The sequence below is a fragment of the Schistocerca piceifrons genome, chromosome X (assembly GCF_021461385.2).
Source record: "Schistocerca piceifrons isolate TAMUIC-IGC-003096 chromosome X, iqSchPice1.1, whole genome shotgun sequence".
Classification (NCBI taxonomy): domain Eukaryota; kingdom Metazoa; phylum Arthropoda; class Insecta; order Orthoptera; family Acrididae; genus Schistocerca; species Schistocerca piceifrons.
The window spans coordinates 334,266,548-334,292,465 of NC_060149.1; positions in this window are offsets into that span (position 1 = coordinate 334,266,548).

Consider the following 25,918-nt stretch of genomic DNA (forward strand, 5'->3'; position numbering starts at 1 on the left):
TTTTAACTCGATAGCTTTTTTTATAACACTGTCCCAAAAACTAGTAGTCCACCTAATAAAAGATGCCTCGGTAAATGTAATACGGTGTCCGTTTCCTAAAGCATGTTCCGCCACCGCTTATTTCTCAGGATACCGTAGGCGGAAACATCTCTCGTGTTCCACACAGCGCTGTTCAGTAGTGCGTACAGTCTGTCCGATATAGAACTGTTCACACGCACACGGTATTTTATATACTCCTGGCGTTCTGAGTTCAACATTATCTTTCAAAGGCCTCATTAGGTGTCGAATTTTAGCCGGTGCCCTAAAAACCGTATCGATTTTATGCTTATCTAGAAGCCAGCTAATCTTTCCTGTTACTGAGCCACGGAACGGCAAGAACACAAGCTTCTTCGCGTCCTCCTCGGAGGTCTTCTGCTTATGTTTCTTCGGCAGGATAACTTGCGAAATCTGGCGGTTGTTGTAGCCGTTTCCTTTGAAGACTTTCCGTAAGTGGCTCAGTTCCTTCGGACGGCTTTCAGCGTCTGTAACGGCTTCCGCTCGATGCACCAATGTCCTCAGAACAGAACTTTTCTGCAAAGGTTGGTGATAGCTGGTAGCATACATATGTCGGTCCGCGTGGGTGGGTTTCCGATAAACACTGTGGCTGAGACACCCATTTACTTTCCAGCGGCGAGGACGTCTAGAAAAAGAAAGACAGCATCTGTCTCTACTTCCATCGTGAATCTGATGTTATCATGGATGCTGTTGATGTGGTTGAAAAATTCTCCCAGCTTTTCACACCCATGAGGCCAGACAACGAATGAGTTGCCGACGTAACGATAAAAGCAACTAGGCTTTGCAGGAACCGTGTCCAGGGCGATGTTCTCAAAGTACTCCATGAAGAGGTTGGCTATAACTGAGGCTAATGAGCTTCTCTCCGCGACGCCGTCCATCTGGATAAAATAATCTCCGTCATACAGAAAAGACGGTGATGTCAGAAAAGTTCTGTTCTGAGGAGATTGGTGCTTTGACCGAAAGCCGTTAAAGACACTGACAGCCTTCCGAAGGAACTCAGCCACTTACGGAAAGTCTTCAAAGGAAACGGCTACAACAACCGCCAGATTTCGCAAGTTATCCTGCCGAAGAAACATAAGCAGAATTCCTCCAAGGTGGGCACGAAGAAGTTTGTGTTCTTGCCGTTCTGTGGCTCAGTAACAGGAAAGAATGGTTCAAATGGCTCTGAGTACTATGGGACTCAACTGCTGAGGTCATTAGTCCCCTAGAACTTAGAACTAGTTAAACCTAACTAACCTAAGGACATGACAAACATCCATGCCCGAGGCAGGATTCGAACCTGCGACCGTAGCGGTCTTGCGGTTCCAGACTGCAGCGCCTTTAACCGCACGGCCACTTCGGCCGGCTAACAGGAAAGACTAGCTGGCTTCTAAAGAAGCATAAAATCGATAATGTTTTTACGGCACCGGCTAAAATTCGACAGCTCAACAGCCGTATCAAAATAATAATTGGCTCCTTCTACGAACCCTCCCCCCCCCCAAATCAGATGATATAATAGCTGAACGGTTCAAAGAAAACTTGAATCTCATTACAAATAAGTACCCCACTCATACATGTATAATTGGTGGAAACTTCAATCTACCCTCGATTTGTAGGCGAAAATACATGTTCAAAGCCGGTGGTAGACAGAAAACATCTTCCGAAATTGTGCTAAATGCTTTCTATGAGAATTACTTTGAACAATTCGTTCATGGGCCCACACGAATTGTAAATGGTTGCAAAACGCACTTGACCTCTTAGCCACAAATAATCCTGATTCTAATAGAGAGCGTCATGACCGATACAGGAATCAATTAACACAAGGTCATTGTACCGAGGCTCAAAATCATATCAACCAAAACCACTAAAAATAAACGCAAAATATATCTCTTTAAAACAGCTGATAAAAATTCGCTTAATGCCTTCCTAATAGAGGGTCTCCATTCCTTCCAAGCTAATTATGTAACTGTAGGCCAGATATGGCTCAAATGCAAAGATACAGTATCGACAGCAATAGATAGATTCATATTTACCAGTTAATAAGAGACGGGACTGATCCACCATGGTACAAAAAACACGTCAGAACACTGTTGCAAAAGCAACGAAAAAAGCATGCCAAATTCAGAAGAACGCAAAATCCTCAAGACTGGTCAAGTCTCACGGAAGCTCGAAATTCAGTGCGAACGTCAATGCGAGATACTTTTAATAGTTACCACAATGAAACATTGTCTCAAAATATGGTAGAAAACCCAAAGAGATTCTGGTCGTATGTAAAGTACATCAGTGGCAAGAAACAGTCAATACCGTCACTGCGTGACATCGATGGAAATGTTACTGATGATAGTGCCACTAAAGCGGAGTTACTAAATACAGTTTTCCGTAATTCCTTCACGAAAGAAGACGAAGTAAATAGTCCATAATTCGAAACCAAATCAGCTGTTAGCATGAGTGACATAGAAGTAGATATCTTAGGTGTTGCGAAACAACTCAAATCACTTAAGAAAAGCAAGTCTTCCGGTCCAGATGGTATACCAATAAGGTTCTTTTCAGTGTATGCAGACACAATAGCGCCTTTCTTAGCAATCATATAGAACCGCTCATTTGACGAAATGTCTGTTCCTAAAGTCTGGAAAGTAGCACAGGTCACACCAATATTCAAGAAAGGAAATAGGAGTAACCCATTGAATTACAGACCCATATCACTGACCTCAATTTGCAGAAGGATTTTGGAGCACATACTGTATTCGAACATTATGAATCAGCTTGAAGAAGATGACTTATTGATACATAACCAACACGGATTAAAAAAATATCGTTCTTGAGAACACAGCTAACTCTTTATTCCTATGAAGTAATGAGTGCTGCCGACAAGGGATCTCAGATCGATTCCATATTCCTAGATTTCCAGAAGGCTTTTGATACCACTCCTCACAAGCGACTATTCTTCAAATTACGTGCATACGGAGAATAGTCTCAGTTTTGTGACTGGATTCGTGATTTCCTCTCACAGAGGTCACAGTTCTAAGTGATAGACGGTAAATCGTCGAGTAGAACAGAAGTGATATCTGGTGTTCCGCAAGGTAGTGTCATAGGCCCTCTCCTGATCCTGACTTACATAAATTATCCAGGTGATAATCGGAGCAGCCCCCTTAGATTGTTTGCAGATGATACTGTAATTTAGCGTCTAGTAAAATCATCAGACGATCAATTCCAATTACAAAATGATCTAGAGAGGATTTCTGTATGGTGCGAAAAGTGGCAATTAGCACTAAACAAAGAAAACTGCGAGGTCATCCACCTGGGTACTAAAAGGAATCCGATAAATTTTGGGTATACGATAAATCGCACAAATCTTAGGGCAGTCAATTCGACTAAATACCTAGGAATTACAATTACGAGCAACTTAAATTAGAAAGACCTCATAGATAATATTGTGGGGAAGGCAAAACAAAGACTGCGCTTTGTTGGCAGAACACTTAGAAGATGCGACAAACTGACTAAAGAGACAGCCTACATTTCACTTCTCGGTCCTCTGCTGGAATATTGCTATGCAATAAACGAACTGCCACGACCTGCCATAACTAACATTAACCCTGCTCCTCCTGTACCCAGACTGTGACCAACTCATTGTGCCTTAGCCCGCATCTCGTGGTCGTGCGGTAGCGTTCTCGCTTCCCACGCCCGGGTTCCCTGGTTCGATTCCCGGCGGGGTCAGGGATTTTCTCTGCCTCGTGATGGCTGGGTGTTGTGTGATGTCCTTAGGTTAGTTAGGTTTAAGTAGTTCTAAGTTCTAGGGGACTGATGACCATAGATGTTAAGTCTCATAGTGTTCAGAGCCATTTGAACCATCATTGTGCCTTAACCAGACATCAGTTTCTTGTAATGATTTTTTAGGGGCAATGATCTTTAATTTGTGTATTTTTATCATTTTTCTTGAAGAGAGACTGACGTGTTGGACTTATAAATGAATGTTATTGATGGATTGTGAACAGTTATATTTTTGTCTTGAGTAATAAAGAGAACTTACTTGTGAAAATGTTAAACTCCACCAGAGTATAATTTAAAACTGAACAAACAGATGATAAAATACAGAAGGTAATGATTATGTTACACGACCGTCTTTCGGAAAAAGTCCCATAACATAAATAAAACCAGAAAGCAAGTCGCGTTCAGTCGGAATAGTTAATCGACAAAGAGAAATGTGATACATAACTGTAGTAGTGACTGTCAGTAGGTGACTAAAGTAATTTAGTCTTTATTTGCTCTTTATTAAAATGTGCGTGCCTTATATAAATAAGAGGGCATTGAAAGTAGACTGGATCGAGGCGCAGACCCGTGGAGTCACGTAGCCCACCACCCGTCGAGCAGTTCTAAGAAGGGAATGCTGGGATGTACACTGGCCAATGGCTTGCAGACCACCGGATAGTCTTTTGTACAGCCGCTTTTGGGCAACCGAAGCGTCACAGTCAAACACAAAAAGATCTGCTGTGGCCCAAGGCACCTGTGACTGCCTTTACAATGCTGAAGTGGAATGAGAAGAAACATTGTTTTTGTGAAGTCCAAGAAGACACTACTGTGCACAAAACATACATAATTGTGTTTTCTTTGGAAGGAGCAGGATTCTATAGACACTTCTCTAAAATGGAGTATGAACCCACTGCTTTGGAGTGCTTTGAAATTGTGAGACGCCACTGGACTCTGACTTCACGAAAAGCAAATTTTTTCACTATATAAGAACTGCCAGGATCAGCTAATATTAATAAATAATATGTTAGACAGGGAATCTCGGCTGTTCCGACGAGGCCCCACGTCACTAGCCACAGAGGGGGATGGAAAGACTGTTTTTCCAGTGCTAAATGGTAGGACGTGTATTACTGTTGAAATGGCAACCTGGTCCCTGCCACCCGCTAATAGGCGTTCCAGCTTCCATGGTGGTTGGAAAGCGATAGCAGTTCTGAAAATATTTTCATTAAGCTTTCATAAAATTTTCACATAAAGTTTTTCGTAAGTATTATTAGACGATTGAATTTGCTGTAACTCTGCTTTGTAAGTTTCATAAAGTGAAGTTACTTGCCTGCAAAAACGTGGGAATTTAAGGAGATGGGACCTGGATAAACTGACTAAACCAGAGGTTATACAGAGTTTCAGGGAGAGCATAACGGAACAATTGACAGGAATGGGGGAAAGAAATACAGTAGAAGAAGAATGGGTAGCTTTGAAGGATGAAGTAGTGAAGGGAGCAGAGGATCAAGTGGGTAAAAGACAAGAGCTAGTAGAACTCCTTGGGTAACAGAAGAAATATTGAATTTAATTGATGAAAGGAGAAAATATAAAAATGCAGTTAATGAAGCAGGCAAAAAGGAATACAAACGTCTCAAAAATGAGATTGATAGGAAGTGCAAAATGGCTAAGTAGGGATGGCTAGAGGGCAAATGTAAGGATGTAGAGGCTTATCTCACTAGGGGTAAGATAGATACTGCCTACAGGAAAATTAAAGAGACCTTTGGAGAAAAGAGAACCACTTGTATGAATATCAAGAGCTCAGATGGAAACCCAGTTCTAAGCAAAGAAAGGAAAGCAGAAAGGTGGAAGGAGTATATAGAGGGGCTATACAAGGGCGATGTACTTGAGGACAATATTATGGAAATGGAAGAGGATGTAGATGAAGATGAAATGGTAGATATGATACTGTGTGAAGAGTTTGACAGAGCACTGAAAGATCTGAGTCGAAACAAGGCCCCGGGAGTAGACAACATTCCATTAGAACTACTGACGGCCTTGGGAGAGCCAGTCCTGACGAAACTCTACCATCCGGTGAGCAAGATGTATGAGACTGGCGAAATACCCTCAGACTTCAAGAAGAACATAATAATTCCAATCCCAAAGAAAGCAGGTGTTGACGGATGTGAAAATTACTCAACGATCAGTTTAATAAGCCACAGCTGCAAAATACTAATTCGAATTCTTTACAGACGAATGGAAAAACTAGTAGAAGCCGACCTCGGAGAAGATCAGTTTGTATTCCGCAGAAATGTTGGAACACGTGAGCCAATACTGACCCTACGACTCATCTCAGAAGAAAGATTAAGGAAAGGCAAACCCTACGTTTCTAGCATTTGTAGACTTAGAGAAAACCTTTGACAATGTTGACTGGATTACTCTCTTTTTGAAATTCTGAAGGTGGCATGGGTAAAATACAGGGAGCGAAAGGCTATTTACAATTTGTACAGGAGCCAGATGGCAGTTATAAGAGTCGAGGGACATGAAAGAGAAGCAGTGGTTGGGAAGGGAGTGAGACAGCGTTTTAGCCTATCCCAGATGTTATTGAATCTTTATATTGAGCAAGCAGTGAAGGAAACAAAAGAAAAATTCGGAATAGGTATTAAAATCCATGGAGAAGTAAAAAAAAACTTTGAGGTTTGCCGATGACATTGTAATTCTGTCAGAGACAGCAAAGGACTTGGAAGAGCAGTTGAACGGAATGGATAGTGTCTTCAAAGGAGGATATAAGATGAACATCAACAGAAGCAAAACGAGGATAATGGAATGTAGTCGAATTAAGTCGGGTGATGCTGAGGGAATTACATTAGGAAATGAGACACTTAAAGTAGTAAAGGAGTTTTGCTATTTGGGGAGCAAAATAACAGATGATGGTCGAAGTAGAGAGGATATAAAATATTGATTGGCAATGGCAAGGAAAGCGTTTATGAAGAAGAGAAATTTGTTAACATCGAATATAGATTTAAGTGTCAGGAAGTCATTTCTGAAAGTATTTGTCTGGAGTGTGGCCATGTATGGAAGTGAAACATGGACGATAAATAGTTTGGACAAGAAGAGAATAGAAGCTTTCGAAATGTGGTGCTACAGAAGAATGCTGAAGATTAGATGGGTAGATCACATAACTAATGAGGAGGTATTGAATAGGATTGGGGAGAAGCGAAGTTTGTGGAACAACTTAAGTAGAAGAAGGGATCGGTTGGTAGGACATGTTCTGAGGCATCAAGGGATCACCAATTTAGTATTGGAGGGCAGCGTGGAGGGTAAAAATCGTAGAGGGAGACCAAGAGATGAATACACTAAGCAGAGTCAAAAGGATGTAGGTTGCAGTAGGTACTGGGAGATGAAGAAGATGCACAGGATAGAGTAGCATGGAGAGCTGCATCAAACTAGTCTCAGGACTGAAGACCACAACAACAAGAACTTGCCTACCTTACAAATCATCATAACAGAGATATAAAAGTGGGCTATAGGTAAAAATGTCTGACTACTCCTGACCTAGGGAATAGCCCAGGGAAGGGGATCAACATTGTCTAGGGAACATTTTTACCTATCAGCACTCGGAAGATCTGCAGCGCAGCCAGTCCGAACAGAGTAAAGAGCGAAAATGTGAATGCGCTCGATATAAAGTTACTTCTTCTTAAGCCTTCTCTGCGGGGTGTAGTAATTGTGTGAAGGTATTACTACAGCAATATTATCATCACGTGACAAATGTTTTCTTTAACCGAATAAACTGGGTTTAATTTGTTTCTTGTTTTATTTATTAATCATTGAATTCCTAATTCATTATTTTGGAGGGTGGTTAATTAATGTATACCTGATACTGGGCCTAATTTCGACAACTCCAAGTTTGAATCACGCGACTGTAAGCTAACAAGATGTACCATGTTCGTCTGGAATCGATCCAAGGGTTCAGTACGAACTTTTTTTTTTGCATGGCATTGCCAACATGTGCATGTCACATATATTTCCCATGTATTTAACATATTTCACGCATATTTGTACACATATTTCACCTGTGTCTATATCGACTTTCACCCTGTAGTTCCGTTTTTTGTCGATATGTAGGAGATAGTGTCGTGCATGGATATATTTATAAAGTACATTCAGTGGTATATGTGCATACTGTCTAGAAAATGTGTTGTAAAGGAGAAATGGATTAGAAGGTCATGCCTGACATGCCTGATGTTGCAGTTTTACTGCATGAACAGCGGAAATGCAGTAAGCGAGAATCATTTTTCCTTTCATAATCTCGTGTGTGAGGGAGGAGGGAGGGGCAGCAAGAGGAAGTCTTGTAAAAGTTTAAAATATTGTGTGAAGTTGGTTGCAAAACACTAAATGCCCTCATTCTCAAATATTGGCTGTTTATGTATCATGAGCTACCATTGCATCATTGCATCGAATTCAACCAAAGTTGCTACACATACTATTTGGGAGTAAAACATACCTTCGATTAGCCGTGCAGTCTAATGCCCTACTTTCCGGAGTGGGAAGGAGCTCCTGGTCTCCGTCACGAATCTGCCCGGCGGACTTGTGTCGAGGTCTGGTGAGCCGGCCAGTCTGTGGATGGTTTTTAGGCGGTTTTCTATCTGCCTTGGCGAATACGGGCTGGTTCTCCTTATTCCGCCTCAGCTACACTATATCGGCGATTGCTGCACAAACAAGTTCTCCCCCCCCCCTCCCCTCCTCAGCCACGTTGAGAGGAAGGTGTGTATTGTATTGTATTGTATTGTATTGTATGTTAACCGGGGACCGAGAAACGACGGAGAGGCTCCATCCCTGCTGCAGCTACAGTGGTCCACAACCCCACGACGACAACTGCAGTCCAGTTCAGCCCTCTGCCGCCCCACACAGAACCACTCTTTCAGGGTTATTGTGTGGTTCAGCCCCCTGTGGATTCCCTCCCCCCCCCCCCCCCCGCCGACCACACCCCCACCCCCCAGGGAACGTCTCACACCAGACGAGTGCAACCTCTATGTTTGCGGGGTAGAGTAATGGTGGTGTACGCAAACATGGAGAACTTACCTGCATTCAAAGGAATAGGGTGCCGATTTAAACGACTGCAATAAAAGCGTACAGGGACTGAGGGCTGAGGGGAGCGTTTTTTCTATGGAACCTGGGTGACAACATTTATGGACTGCCGAGTTCTGCAGTCTCATTGTGCAGACATGTTGGATGCTGACGGTTGATCAGTGGCTGCGTCCAGGTAGACTGACAAGCGCCGAGGAGTCGCCACTGCAATGAAAAGTGCATTGGAGACTAGCAAAAAAGCAGAGGATGGGACCTTGTTATGCAGGAGGCTGACGAGTCAACTGTGAGCTGTCTGCGAATTTCCGTGGGACAGGTCACCGGCACCCAGACGTCCAGACTCTGTTACAAAACATATTTGTGAAGGCATTTTCGAATGCGGTGCTCCATCTCGTGACTGGCTTGTGCTAAAATGGGACTAGTCTAAGATGTAAATGTGCTTTGCTACTGAGCTGGCGAGGAAAGCATAGAGAAAGAGAAGAGGTCTCTCTTGTACTAGCGCTTTGCTAGTGAAGAACGGCAGGTCTTTACCTAAATGGTAAGACTTGTGTCCTTTGCTAGTGTGCCACTTAGAGCCTGTGTCAGTCACCTTCTGAAAAATCAAAGGTACTGCACCTAGCATCACACACACAAGAAGTGATGCATGGTTGTACTTATTTGTCTGTAGTCGGCCGTCTAAACATGTGACATATTCCGTCATCCATAGTCCTGGGACAGAGTCAAATTTTTTTGTCACACCAGCAAAATGGTCCACCTACACACTGGAATCCACCTGGGTTTCAGAGGCTCATAGGGAAGTACCTGCATTCCAAATTAGCCAAATGGGAGACGTGTACTTGAATTTTTTAGGCGCGCGTCATTAATAACAGATTACTGCCGTCCATGACTTCAGTCGCCGAACGCATCGTGGTGTGCCGCTCTGGCTAGGAAAAGGGTAAATCACTCGCTGCTACGGCGTAGGATTCCAGTATATGTTTCTCAGCACCCTGTTCTTTCGAACCATATTTTTCTTTTTGGAATAGTAGAGTATAGATACTTTACTATGGCGTAGTTTGTGCCATACCCCGGATTCATGTGTATGATGTCAGATACAGCGATTAGTGTTCTGATTAGTGCTGCGTGTCGATCCGCAGCTGATCACTTTGTCCACCATAGACCCCATATTAGTGAAAGCATTTGTCAAATAAAAATGTTTGTGTGACGTTTCTTTAGCCATTTTTTTGTCTTGTGATGTTAAGAATGAATAAATCAATTGGCATTTACTTTACAACTCCTCTCTGTGTTCTGATTAACGTTACCTTTGCCATTTTGATTGAAGTCCTGATTACGAAAGAAATTAGGAAGCTTGCACCGCCGGCCGGTGTGACCGAGCGGTTCGAGGCGCCTCAGTCTGGAACCGCGCGACCGCGACGGTCGCAGGTTCGAATCCTGCCTCGGGCATGGATGTGTATGATGTTCTTAGGTTAGTTAGGTTTGAGTAGTTCTAAGTTCTAGGGGACTGATGATCTCAGATGTTAAGTCCCATAGTGCTCAGAACCATTTTTTGAAGCTTGTACCAGTACCAGCTCCAGTCACCATATAAACTGTGGCCAGTTCCTTTTTGGTGAGTGGCCTACCTGTTTCAGCCGAACTGGATTAGTTAGTAGCGGTCTTGAATTGCTACAAAATCGTTGCGCCAGATAGCACTTTGGCCTTATGCGTCAGTGAAATATGCTCTCAGAGCTGTACCGAGCGAGGTGGCGCAGTGGCTAACACATTCGGGAGGACGACGGTTCAATCCCGCGTCCGGCCATCCTGATCTAGGTTTTGCGTGATTTCCCTAAATCGCTTCAGGCAAAGGTAAGGATAGTTCCTTTGAAAGGGCACGGCAGACTTCCTTCCCCGTCCTTCCCTAATCCGATGAGACCGATGACATTGCTGTCTGGTCTCCTCCCCCAAACAATCCAACCGCTCTGAGCTGTGCATAATCTCCAACTGAAGCCTCAAAAATTAATCGTAATCCAGCAGATGACCAATACAGATGCTGTTGCTAGATGTAGGTGCTATATTCTAGCTAATCACTTGTTACTGCAGCTACCTAGCACACACCCATGACGTGCGGTTGGTTGTACTGCAGCAGCGAAAGCGTCTCCCACCGGAGGCAGCACATGCGCCCAATATCCAAATACTGGCTGGCGCGCGCACCATGGCTCTAAGCACTATGGGACTTAACATCTGAGGTCATCAGTCCTCTACACTAAGAACTACTTAAACGTCAGTAACCTAAGGACATTACCCACATTCATGCCCGAGGCAGGATTCGAACCTGCGACCGTAGCAGCCGCATGGTTCCGGACTGAAGCGCCTAGAACCGCTGCGCACCATCTTCTGCCACAGAAACGAATGGTCTCCCAACGAGAGGCGTCAGCCTCACCACCATTGTCGCGAGTATTGCCCTCAACGGCGCTGCGATTGCGAGCAGTAATTTTTCTACGCGAGGCATGTGCACTGCGAACTATGAGTGGATATCTGTGTTTAGGGCAAGTATTTAGGGCGCCAGAGCGACTCTACGACAGGAGTTCAGTTCCCTGAGCCGACCCAGGATCATCTCTCTGAAGCGTCCACACAGCCAACGTTGAGCGCCGAAACAGGAGCCAGCTGAAGGTTACTAACCCCCTGGATCCCAGTACCTTTGGATTCCTCTACAGGCCACCCGCAGTTCTCCACGAGTCATGCTCTGAGTCGTTGGTCTGCACGTACTCCAGCACGAAGATGAGGTATCCAGTAGTATTATACTTTTTCTGTGATTGTGCGTTTCAGACACACATCAAAACTGCGGTTCGTCGGGACATAGAGGTTTATCTGGCGGACTTACAGTGAGAGTGTTTAGTGTCAAAGCACAATTAGGACTTGTCTTATGTAACTGATTTAACTGTAACCTTTGTGGTTAGTAAAAATTGTCCCAGTTCATGTTATTGCCAATAAAGTGTCCATTATTAATTGTCCACCTGTTAGCCTGTTCTTTCTGTGTGAGCTCATGCCAATCCACGTTAGTGAGTACAGGAAGTGATTATTGCAGCCTGTGTGTGATAGACAGGTTGATCTAAAAAGCTTTTCTTTTCTGATTATGCAGGGCTGCACTCGTCCTCTTGCCGTCGAGATATGTACAATACTTGTTATTAATTTTGAGGTGCAGGCACTGAATCACGTCGCCATCATGATCCATTTTCAAGACACTACAGTACTGAGTTTACACTGCTGAGTACCTTAAAGAACTGTGCAATATAAATGTATCATCTCCCACTCTTGGAACGTATGTATATTCTGAGTAATAATAATCATTTGTATATGAATGAATGATTTTTTTGTCTTCCGAAACACCCTAAACTTATACCATGGAAAATACCGTCTGCGTGCTAGACACACTGGACCTATACCTGGAGTTATGGTCTGGGGTATGATTTCGTATGACAGCAGGAGCACTTTCGTGGATATCCCACGCACGATACCTGCAATTTTCTATGTCCGTGTGGTGGTTCGACCTGTTGTGCTGCCATTCACTAACAGTACTCCAGGTGAAGTTTTCCAAGAGGATAACGCTCACCCACAGATCCTCTTTGTATCCCAAAATGCTCTACAGAGTGTCGACATATTCCCTTGGCCTGCTCAGTCACCAGATCTGTTTCGAATCTAGCACTTACGGGAAATCATGGCTTGACAATTCCAGCGTCATCCACAACCATCACTAACTGTTCCCGTACTGACTGACCAAGTGCAAGAGGCATGGAACTCGTTGCCACAAACTGACATCCAGCACCTGTGCAACACAATGCACGCACGTTGGTATGCTTGCGTTACGCCGGTTATTAATATTGTCATGTATAGGAAGGGGTAAGTAGATGAATGACGAACACTAACTTTGGCGGCCTCCACTCTAAGGAAGGTCGCACCCTTTAGTTTTCCAGGTTGCGGCAGGTAGGTGATCGGTTGGAGCTTCTAAAAGGCGATGGAGACCTTGATCGGCGTGTTGGGGAGCGTCTTCTCCAGCGGATAGCTTGCGGCGATGGTGGCCTACGACGTCCTGCACCCACATCTTCCTGTTCATCTTCGTCGTCCCGGAGTTGGCGTTACTATCTTCTGGCGCGGGCGTCATCAAATATCCGCCGCCTTTCTCGACAATAGCGCACCACAAGTCCCGGTCATCCGCAGTGGAAACATACTGGTTGGTTATCCTGGGTCCTCCAGACAACAGTCTTCCTTGGTGCCCAAACAGGTTCCTCATGCGGCATTGTAGGAATGTAACTTCGCCTGGGTCTCGACTTATTTGCTGTTTTAAATGGAAATGAAGAACGAGAGATTGGGTTCAATGTCTTTTCTACTTCCTCCCTTATGATCTCTTGAAGCGTCTCCGTTTTTTGCTCGCCGTGAAATCCACGCGCCTACTGAACTTCCTCTCTCGCTATCTGACGAAAAACATTTGTTAAATCAGTTTCTTCCTCCATCACAGACATCGATACGACGTTAGGAAGCCGTTCAAACTTCTTGCATGCAATTCTTTTTTGATGCATTGTCTCGATATACTGGCACCACTTTATGACGTCGTCTGTTGTCGAAACCTCCTTCAGGAGTAAGGCTTGATACATGTCCTCAGCAACACCCTTCATTAGACGTGCAACCTTATCTTCCTCCTTCATTCGAGGATCCACTCTTTTACACAGCTCCAAGGCGTCTTAAATGTAGGATGCTGTCGTTTCTCCTGGACGCTGTGCCCTGCACTTTATCTTCAGCCTTGCGCCTCTGTCGTGTGTCGCCGAAATACCTGCGCAGTTCCTCCTGGAATAGTTCTCATCTTGTGAGCTTCTCCTCGGTGTTTTCATGCCACTGCTTGGCATTGCCCTCCAATTAGAAAAATACGTTAGCCAAACACACGGTGTCATCCCATTTGTTGAATTTGGCTATACGCTCATATACCTTCAGCCACTTGTTTGGATCTTGGCCATCGTTAATACAGTACTCGGAAGGATGTCTCATGTGGCGGCACACAGTTGCTGTTATCGTGACGTTCTCTTCTTCTTCTGTCTCCGATAGCTTGCAATCTGTTGAATACGTCTCTAACTCGGGTTTCTCGCCACGTAAACGGCGGCTCTGTCGTGGCCTGATGGGAACCTGTGTGTCGTCGATAACGTGCGGCATCACAAGTTCGAATACCCAGCTCCTCCACCAGAATAATGTCACGTAGAGGAAGGTGTAAGTAGATGAATGACGAACACTAACTTCACTTAAGAAAGGTTTATTCAGCACTTGCACATACGAGGGCGCGGAGCGAACTGCCTCCGGCCAGAAAACAGACGGTATATCTACAGCTACAGAACATTCCCGTACGATGTTTCTTGGCATTTGTGGATACTAGAATGTACTCGAACCGAATATAGAAATTAAAATGTTTCAGTTCAAGTGAGTTTTGAACTCACGACCCTGCATTAAACAATGTAGTATCGTAACCACTACACTACGGCGAGTACGATACTGAGCTTCTTCAGCGACAGAATACCACCATTTCCCATTTTCCGATGACTTATCCCCGTTTACACTAACCTGTGATCTTGCAACGTTAATCACTTGAATATGTTAGCTAGGCAAATGTATTTATGAAATGCCATCACTCTACATTAATTATTTTTTTGGTGCTGCGATTTGTTTTTCTTCAAAGTATATAATGACAAGTCGTAGTTTGACGTTGTTACCAAAAATCTAGAAAAGTTCTTGACCGATTTCTTTCAGATTTTTACACGACACTCAAACTTTCGGGGCACATAGGCTACTTATTTTTTATTATATAATGTTAGAAAAAATCTTGAGAAGTTCTTCACCAATTACTTTCAAGTTTTACATACTACTCTACTGGATTTTTGATGGACATGGGCTGTATATATTTTTAGTATATAACTATATATAAATATATGAAAGTGAAACATTACGGACAATCTCTAAAACTTTTTGGTCGATTTACTGCAGATTTTAAACACGATACTCTAATACACAATTGGACCACATAGGATATTATTTTTAATGTACATAATAGATAAATATTTATGTAATATAAAAATTGGTAAAGTTATAGAAAATTTCATGTCCGATTTACCCATATTTTTACAGGATACTCTAATGAACATTTTGGCTGACGTAGGCTATGTATTTTTAATATATACATGTATATGTAATATATGAGGGAGAAACGTTGTTACTAAGAAATTTTGAAACGTTCTCGACCGATTTACTTCATATTTTTACATGATACTTTAATGAACATTTGGACTGATACAGACGATATATTTTGTAAATATATGAATATGTATTAAATATATAAAGGGGAAACGTTGTTGCCAGAATTGTTGAAAAGTTCTTGGCACAAGTTTTTTTTTTTTTACAAATTACTCTAATAGACATCCGGACTGACATAGGCAACAATTTTCTAAACAACAATGCGCAGGTTTTCTGTTTAAATCGACTCTGAGAAATAAAATTTTGCGCTGTGCTTCGCTGTGAAATTGTGCGGTTTTGTTTTCATTTCTCACAGTCAGACAAATGGTTCCTCCCATATATATTGTTTCTCATTACATATATTTTTGAAAATCTCTATACACAACTAGGTGTAATTTTGTTTTCTTCCCCCATCAGCTTTCACAGAAAACAGAAACGTTATGTATGTGGCTTATCGGGTTATGATTCGATTAATACTACAGGTTCCGAATTTGCAAAAATAATAGGCGAGGCTCAAGATCTGACAGAAGAGGGAAGAGGAGACTGACAGAGTGTGGGGAGTAAATGTACATAGAGATGGGGAAGGTGGAGGTGGGCAAAGAGAGGTGGGAGGAGGAGACAGAGAGAGAGAGGGGTCGGGGCTGGAGGAGATAGATAGGGAGGCGGCGGAGGAGGTTATAGGCAGCGGGAGGGAGAGCAGGACGAGATGGACAAAGACAGGGTGAGGAACAAATGGGCAGAGAGCGAATGCAGGAGAAGATTAGGATATATACACAATTTCCATAAAGATTAGCAATTATGAAGTATTGCTTGGTTCGCTAGTGACGTATAAAACCATCTAAATTCATCCGATACCTACTGTTTTCAGCATGTTGTATCAAACAACTTGTTTAGAAATTGATATAGCCTGAAATTCTTATTTACGTGTTTATAGAATTATTCCTGGAAGATAAGTAATTCGAAGATTATGGCTTGTCTCTAATAAGAAAAGCTTGTTCCACGCATCGTAGTCAGCCTATGGGCCCTTTCAGGCCTTCTACCCTATCCTGCTCGAAGTCCATGACTGCTGCACCTGCATCCCAACTTGTTCTCCTTCAAGTGCAACCAGTTCCTCCTCAAGATCAAACCTTCCCCATCTCAGGCAATACTTACAGGAGAAACCACCAACTGCTTCTGAATACATGGCCTTCTGCGGTGTCGACGGTATCTTTGTCCACATTCCCGGTGCGCTGCGCGCTACAGACAGCTGTGCAGGAGAAGGCACTTACGCCACTTTTAGACCTCTCGCCAGGATGTCACCGGGACGCGAGCTCGCTTTTCCATCGTTCACTGACTTTGACGGGGAAGAGGGGTCGGGGAGGGGACTCCACACATACACATCATAATGGGATGCTCAGTTAACATGACCTCACGGTCTGCGACTCTGATTGGCCGATGCGTCTATTTGAGCAGCCACACTCAGAGCTTCGCCCAAACTTAATGAATCCACAGACGTAGCGACCTTAGCAGAGAAGCCTGCAGTGAGGAGAAACTAGATCGACGTAGCATGATGCTACCAAGCCTTATACGTGTCTGTGACTTACTGGACTGTGTCAGCATCCAAGACTATTTCTTTCTGTCAAAAATGTTGCTGTTACTGTATATAACTCAGGACCACAAAGGACCCACAGCACTTGAAAGTTATGTACATCTCAATTATTAGGTTTTCACATTTAAATAAACTTACGAATTTCTTACCATTTCGCAGTTGTCTGTCTTTATTGCTCACCTCAACTACCGACACAATAACTTTTACCCGTCCACGTACGACCATCTTGTTTTCTTTAATAACACTCTGTCTTAACCCAAGCTAAAGTTCAATTGGCAACTAAAATGGCAATCGCATCTACAAACTATTTAAGATGAGTTCCACACTAGGCTAAAATTATGAATGATGTTCAATAACTAATGCAACACAATTTTTTATCAGCCAATTTCGGTTGAAATAATGCAGAATTCGTTGTGGTACATCGTCAAATATTCCCGCTTCAGCTCCTATAATTTCATGAAGTTCCGATAGCGGGCGGCGCTTTATACAGCCTTGAAAATGGCGTCTGTAACGGAGATGCGTTTCAAGCAGAGAGCTGTCAATGAGTTTCTGATGGCGGAAAACCAGAGCATCGCAGATAGTCATAGCCGGTTGCAGAATGTCTACGGAGAGCTAGCAGTGAAGAAAAGCACGGTGAGTCATTGGTGGAGGCGTCTGTAACAGCTGCGACTCCTGCAACGATGGAACGTGTGGACACTCTCACTTGAGGTGATCACAAACACCTTGCTGCGCAACTGGACGTCTCTGCTGGGTGTGCTGAAACACTCGTCCACCATTTGAGGAAGGTGTGGGCTCGCTGGGTTCCTCGGCGCCTAACAGAAGACCATGAAGAGCAACGAAGGACCATCTGCGCGGAACTGCTTGCGCGTTACAAGGCTAATTGTGACAAGCATTTGTCGAACATCGTCACAGCCGATGAAACATGGGTTCATCATTTCGAACCTTAAACAAGACAGCAGTCCATAGAGTGACACCCCACTACCTCTCCAACGAAATAAATTCAAAGCCGCATCCTCAACCGGTAAAGTTTAGGTGTAGGTCTTCTGGGACTGTCAAGAGATTATTCTGTTTGATGTTCGCCCTCATGGTGCAACGATTAATTCTGAAGCAGTTACTACCCTGAAGAAATTGAAGAAAGGACTTCAGGAAGTCCGTCGCTACAGATATACTAACGAACTTTTCTTTCTCCATGACAACTCAAGGCCGCACACAAGTCTGCACACTTGACACGAGCTCACAGAATGTCATTGGTCTCTTCTTTCTCATCCATCCTACATCCCGGATCTGGTACCTTCCGACTTCCATCTGCTTTGTCCAGTTAAGGATGCACTCCACGGGAAGTAGTACGTGAATGATGGGCAGATTATGATGCAGCAAGACGTTGGTTTCGACGTCAACCAATAGAGAGATACCATGCGAGCATACTAAGGTGGCGCAAGGCTGTCGCATTGAACGGAAATTATGTTGCAAAACAGGGTCTTCAGTACAACGAAAAAACAGCTAAGTTGCAAATTCCAGATTTTTTATATATTCACTGGATGACTAGTTTCGGGCCGGGATCCAATTTCAAATCATTGTCACAGATAGTCAAAACAGTACTTCAGAAAATGCAAAAAACATGTCAAAATGTGCAAAGGAACAGATACAGCGTATACAGATACATTGAAGATGGGCGCCGGCTCTAAACTAGTCATACAGTGAATAATTAAAAAAAAAGCGAAATATGCTACTCTGGCTGGGTTCTCGTCGTACTGATTAACAGACGTTTCTGACCTACAATTATTCCAGCATGCTGGAAATTCGTAAATATGGTTTTGTATCCAAAAGAGTGGGGAATAATATTATGTATTGGAATCCTGAATAAAATCAACGTACTTTCAGAGAAAAAAGTATTACTTTAGTTACTGAAGGCCTATCGCGCCGAAACCATATCACAGGCTGAACATGGATAGTTTCCTCTCCTATATGTTTCACACCTACAAAAGACAAATCTACAAACCATATCCTACATTTTATGACCACGAAGCATCTACTCCAGCTTCTGAATTTGCGTTTAACGTTTTCTTACAACACGATCTTTATGGCCACAGAGTTTAAGTAAAATAAACTTCCCACCAAGAAAAGTACAGTAACATCAACTAACGTTGTTGACACAAGCTGCTGTTAGCGACGCTGACAGTGCGTGTATGTGTGTGCGGCGTAATCTTCCTTGGCCCATAACCCACAACTTTATCAAGAATTATAACCTCTTCATTCCTTACGTGTCTCCTGCCTCTCGTAGAATTATTCTCTAACTCATCGATTTGAAGAGGATAACGAGCATCCGGAATTGATGAGATGAGGGCGCGGAATTCCGTGGAACTGGAGGGAGGTAAATGTGAAGACGCTCAGGTCGCAGCGCTAAAGAAGACAAGGCGTGATGCGGGCGGCGAGGCGCACGTGGGGCTCTGGCGGTGGCGCTGCCCCAGAATGCAAAGCACGCCAGCGCGTTCAATACGCGGCCGCGGTAGCGGAGCGGCCCGCACTCCGGCACTCTGCTCCGTTCGGGAAAGTAAACATCGTAACCAGCGCTCTGAATCTTATTAACCCTCGTCGACACGACTCAAACTCTGAATTTACGTTACGAAGACTGAGATATGACCTACAGTGTTTCTACGCCAGAATGGGATATTCCACCACAAATACGGAAGTTATTTCCCACTTGGCACGGAGAGTTGTAACAAAACAGTTGCTGTCCATGTTATATAAAAGGTGAGACAACTAAGAAAGGCCACACGAAATACACTGCCTGACATAAAAAGTGAAGCACATAGAAGGCACGGTCGAATGTCAGTGAAAATTCGTACACGTACACCCCATCAGCGGGGATGTAAATGATGAAGAGTTGCAGTTCACTCTGACAGACTAAACGGCCGTCTGAGGCATTAGGATAGTGTTCTGTGTTATTATTACGGGGTGATCCAGCTAAGATCAGGCACCCCAAACACACTCCTGGAAATTGAAATAAGAACACCGTGAATTCATTGTCCCAGGAAGGGGAAACTTTATTGACACATTTCTGGGGTCAGATACATCACATGATCACACTGACAGAACCACAGGCACATAGACACAGGCAACAGAGGATGCACAATGTCGGCACTAGTACAGTGTATATCCACCTTTCGCAGCAATGCAGGCTGCTATTCTCCCATGGAGACGATCGTAGAGATGCTGGATGTAGTCCTGTGGAACGGCTTGCCATGCCATTTCCACCTGGCGCCTCAGTTGGACCAGCGTTCGTGCTGGACGTGCAGACCGCGTGAGACGACGCTTCATCCAGTCCCAAACATGCTCAATGGGGGACAGATCCGGAGATCTTGCTGGCCAGGGTAGTTGACTTACACCTTCTAGAGCACGTTGGGTGGCACGGGATACGTGCGGACGTGTATTGTCCTGTTGGAACAGCAAGTTCCCTTGCCGGTCTAGGAATGGTAGAACGATGGGTTCGATGACGGTTTGGATGTACCGTGCACTATTCAGTGTCCCCTCGACGATCACCAGTGGTGTACGGCCAGTGTAGGAGATCGCCCCCCACACCATGATGCCGGGTGTTGGCCCTGTGTGCCTCGGTCGTATGCAGTCCTGATTGTGGCGCTCACCTGCACGGCGCCAAACACGCATACGACCATCATTGGCACCAAGGCAGAAGCGACTCTCATCGCTGAAGACGACACGTCTCCATTCGCCCCTCCATTCACGCCTGTCGCGACACCACTGGAGGCGGGCTGCACGATGTTGGGGCGTGAGCGGAAGACGGCCTAACGGTGTGCGGGACCGTAGTCCAGCTTCATGGAGACGGTTGCGAATGGTCCTCGCCGATACCCCAGGAGCAACAGCGCCCCCAATTTGCTGGGAAGTGGCGGTGCGGTCCCCTACGGCACTGCGTAGGATCCTACGGTCTTGGCGTGCATCCGTGCGTCGCTGCGGTCCGGTCCCAGGTCGACGGGCACGTGCACCTTCCGCCGACCACTGGCGACAACATCGATGTACTGTGGAGACCTCACGCCCCACATGTTGAGCAATTCGGCGGTACGTCCACCCGGCCTCCCGCATGCCCACTATACGCCCTCGCTCAAAGTCCGTCAACTGCACATACGGTTCACGTCCACACTGTCGCGGCATGCTACCAGTGTTAAAGACTGTGATGGAGCTCCGTATGCCACGGCAAACTGGCTGACACTGACGGCGGCGGTGCACAAATGCTGCGCAGCTAGCGCCATTCGACGGCCAACACCGCGGTTCCTGGTGTGTCCGCTGTGCCGTGCGTGTGATCATTGCTTGTACAGCCCTCTCGCAGTGTCCGGAGCAAGTATGGTGGGTCTGACACACCGATGTCAATGTGTTCTTTTTTCCATTTCCAGGAGTGTATATCCAGAGAGAATGCGAATCTCGAGGTATTGCTCCGCCAAGTTTTTGCGGAAAATACGGCGAATGTCCTGACGTATGCAAGTCATTTCCGCTGTTTGTAGTCGTTGAATTGGAACACCGTCTTTGTTTGTTTGTGAGTGTGTGTGTGTGTGTGTGTGTGTGTGTGTGAGAGAGAGAGAGAGAGAGAGAGAGAGAGAGAGAGAGAGAGGAAATTCGCACTTTTTTCTGTTGCGTTTGAAGCGAGCTTCTAAAGTTAACTCAGCAACATAATATACATGGGATTTACGGAATAGTATCAAGATAACGGCGCCGCAAACTACTGTCTCGCCGTCAGGAAAACGGGTTCTACAAACGTCTGCCCTGTTATACCAGATGTAAGCAAACACGTAACTCAGGAATGGGTCGTGTGTCGATTATTACGGCTGTTATAGCAAATGCTAAAAGTGTTGACCTTGAGCATTGCTACACGCTATAAAAAGTGATTCTAGAGAAATAATACTGCACGTTGAATTTCATCTGGAATTAAAGGCAGCAGGAGTTCGTGTTGTAAGGCATTTAATACCTTCGGAAGTCGCCGATGCCGGCCTGGGTGGCCGAGCGGTTCTAGGTGCTAGAGTCTGGAACCGCGCGACCGCTACGGTCGCAGGTTCGAATCCTGCCTCGGGCATGGATGTGTGTAAAGTCCTCAGGTTAGTTAGGTTTAAGTAGTTCTAAGTTCTAGGGGACTTATGACCTTAGAAGTTAAGTCCCATAGTGCTCACAGCCATTTGAACCAGTCGTCGATGTTTCCTAATAGACTTTGCGCTTTAATTTTCGCCACAGATGAAAGTATTTAAGTATTAAGTCTCATGCGTGTGCAGACCACTTGGCGTTTCCTGAACGACCCTTCCAGTGCTATCCAGATGCTCTGTTAACGGGGTCTGCCATTACTTGTACGAAACAGGAGGAACATTGGTTATATTGGTACCACACCGACTGCCTTATGTACAGTGGTATGTCTTCCAATAACTGCAGCAGCGCCATATCTTCGGAAATTGAGATACTTGAATATTTAGATCCCCATCAATAAAACTGGGACCAATGTTAGGCGTCTTCAAAAACTACCACCCGATGTTGATAATCCAAGAACGTTGATTTTATCCATTTCTCTGAATCAGCGTGGATTTTCAGATGACGATTAATTCATTTTGTGGCGATTGAATTTCAAAATCCTTTATCTTAAAGTCATGCTGCAAAGTGGGTTGATATTGGCAAGTTGTTCGTATATGTGATGTGAATTTGTAATCACTGAAATAACGTTACACACCCACTTAACCCGTGAAGCTTCATTCTGTGTTCTCGTCACGTTCTGGATTCTTAATTTTTTGCCAGGCAATGTACAGTCGTGCTCAAAAGTATCCGAACGACCTGAATTGCATTTCGCCTTATTCGCATGCAACCCGCATAGCGCAGCTGTCTAGCAAGTCCTCTAATCGCTTCTCGGTACAGTCGTTTTCCTATTGAAAATGGTTCCAACAAGTCACCACTAGAAAACGCTGCTCTCTATTGCAATAACTCAAGATGTAAATTAATACCACGATACTAGAAATATCAGAGAACACCTTATCACAGATAAGACTGTCTTTAAGGCTTGAAAGCACACGTTTATTACAATAAATGACATACGTGAAATGTTACCACGCTCATTATTACGTCAGATAGGTAATGCACGTAGTAATTTCGTCTTATTCATGATTTCCTCTTCAAAGTAACATACCGTACTTATTATTTAACAGAAAATGACATTAAAAATTTAAGTTATTTACGAGCAGCTAGTTGAGAATATGTATGAACTTCAAATGACACGACTAACCGTCTCGTTCTGCATATGGAATCAAACCCAGGTCATGCAGACTAAGAAAAGATTTCGTGACTAACAGTCATTCCTGATTAGGCATACAGAGAGTGATACACCTCGATTTTAGACAGTGTTAGTTAACAAATATCAACTTTAAATTACATAACGTAAACATTTTTAACGCACGCGAATTCCTACCCAGGATCTATTACCCCTGTCAACGAACTACGAGAGATTTTAAATATTGCTTCTGCACAAGTAACTTACTTGAAATGCCGTGAGGTAATGCTTTGTGTTGGACAGGGATTCGAACCCAGAACCTAATCGGATTGTTATCGAAACACAACCAACTGTGACATATCAGATTTTCTCGGCAGTAGCAAGGTGTTTTAACTGAAATAACGAGACGAACATTAATTTTTTTCCTTCGCAAGACTCCAACACGGCACCTATCGCTGTTATATTCTAGAGAAAACGAATGTTAAATATGGGTTTGTTACACCAGCAGCGACATGTGAGCATGTTTGAACTAGAAATAGTATGACGAAGAGTTCAATGCTGACTGGTAATCGAACCCCACACATATCGTTGTTGACTACACACAAAGAGACGCCAGCTACCGAATTTTTCTCCACCAGCAGCGCGGAATAACATCCTTGAAATTAGAGGGATCTCGCAAATAGTTCTGTGTCTCATTGGAAGTCAGAAACGTCAGATATCGTTAGTGTTGACAACGAATGAAAATACTTTCAAAATGGAAATTATTATCGACCAGCAGACAAGTGTTCTAATGCTAGAGCTTGATAATACATAATGAAAACTTTAGTTCCGGGCCAGGATTCGAACCCATTCACGCACAATATGTGGAGATGTTGAGTAATCTGCAGTTTTGAACAAACAACAAATTGTAGTCGAGCTGTATTGTTATGAAGGGATCAAATTCCGCGTTAAGGGCGGTCTGAGTTGCATTCCCAGTTCAGAACCAATTTTATCGACATACAGAAGCTAAAATAAAAGATGGAATAAGTGTCCTGTGACCCTACATAGCGTTTGTTTCTTCACTAGAAATAAGTAACTAGTATAAGAAAGGTTACTGGTGATATAGTTTCTACATGTCGCCACTCCTGACTTTATTGTGGTTCAACCTAACGTGTCCTTGGTAGAGAAGGAATATCATGTTTAATGTGAAATTCAGACCACAATGCCATTATACCTCTTTCACTTGGCGTAACCAGAAGAGAATAGAATCTGTCTCTCCCTATCAAAAATCATCGACAAGAAGTTGGCTTGGTTCAAATGGCTCTGAGCACTATGGGACTCAACTTCTGAGGTCATCAGTCCCCTAGAACTTAGAACTACTTAAACCTACCTAACCTAAGGACATCACACACATCCATGCCCGAGGCAGGATTCGAACCTGTGAGTGTAGCGGTCTCGCGGTTCCAGGCTGCAGCGCCTAGAACCGCACGGCCACTCCGGCCGGCGACAGAAGTTGGAATCGAACCCAGACCATAAGTATAGGAGCCTATAATTAATCCAACAGCCCTCCAACTCCTCTTCTCTGTTACTCATTTTTCTATCGTAACGCCGTTGCGCCACACTGGATGAGCATTCTGACATTCAGGCACCCTGTAGTGGTTTGCAGCATGTTCAGTACATTCATTTACCCGGTTGACCAAATTGCTATGGAGTAGCTGCCTCGGCTACCCAGTACAGACATTCGAACTCTATTTTGTAATCACCGAAATAAAATCACGTAACTGCCGTCTACATAGAACTGTCAACAGTGTAGGATACAGAAATTTAAATAGGAGGTGTTCCTTTCCACTTGAGCGACTCTATTTCAATATCTGTTCGTTGAAAGCGTCGTGCAGTGCATAAGAAAAGCTGTAACGATCTGTCTCTCAGAAGTCTAGATCCAGCCATATGCATTATCTCACAGCACTGTGGAATACGGAAGTTCTGGAGGAACTGTTGTAGACTTTTGGAGGTACGGTAGCTATGTGTTAGCTAGTAGTGTAACGGTAGCATTGTGGTCCGTGGTTAAGATGTCACGAATTCGAGTACATTCACTGCTACATTTTTTAAAACGCAATTCTGCTGTCTGCTGAAATTATCAACTCTGAATATAATTCCCTTCACTTCTCAACCCAAATCAGTCGCATGTGGAAAAAGGGTTAACTTCTGCGACATTTAGTTTTTTTCAGGTTTAATAGACGGCCAGTCAGCTGATGCATCTCGAAACTTTTGTATTATGTATGGGGAGGGCGCATCGCGCCAAAATGCGTCAGAAAAGTATTGTCTACATTAGCTGTCATGTGGTGGTGGCATTTTATTCTTCTTAAAACTTTATTTGTCAGCTTTAACACAGAACAAGTTTTTTACATGCATATAATCAATAAACTGCATGTGCATTGTCACACTGTTATAGATAACATCAGAGAATTCGCATATATCGTTGATGATTAATTTCTCTCTCATATTTACTATTGTTTTAACAACACTAAAAGAAACCTTACGAAAATTGTGCACTGCATTATAAGAAATGAAATAAAACTACCCACGATAACCTTACGACGAAAGTCTGCTTTAATAAAACTGAGTATCTGTACTCAAACGTGCCTCTATCGGCACGAATTAGTAAAACACTACTCACTGAGATTTCGATTGGGTCTGTGTTTAATTGCTATACCATGTCATACTCAAGAGGTATGCAAATGTGGCATTTCATAAATAAATTTATGTGTTCCTAGAAACCCAAAATTTGCTTGTCAGCATTGTAAAGAGGCTTTACCTGTTGTGCAGCATTGCGGATTTTTCACCATTGCACTATGAGCCGAAAGTATTTTCTTGTAATTTCCTTATCTATGTTTGATCTGACTGCTTCTAGCTCTTTCACAGAAGGGATAAAAACGTTACAGCCACCGAGACTGGAACGATAACAGTCTCAGTTCAGGACGTTACCACAGGGCTAGCGAAGAGGTATATGTCTTAGCTTCCTCTTA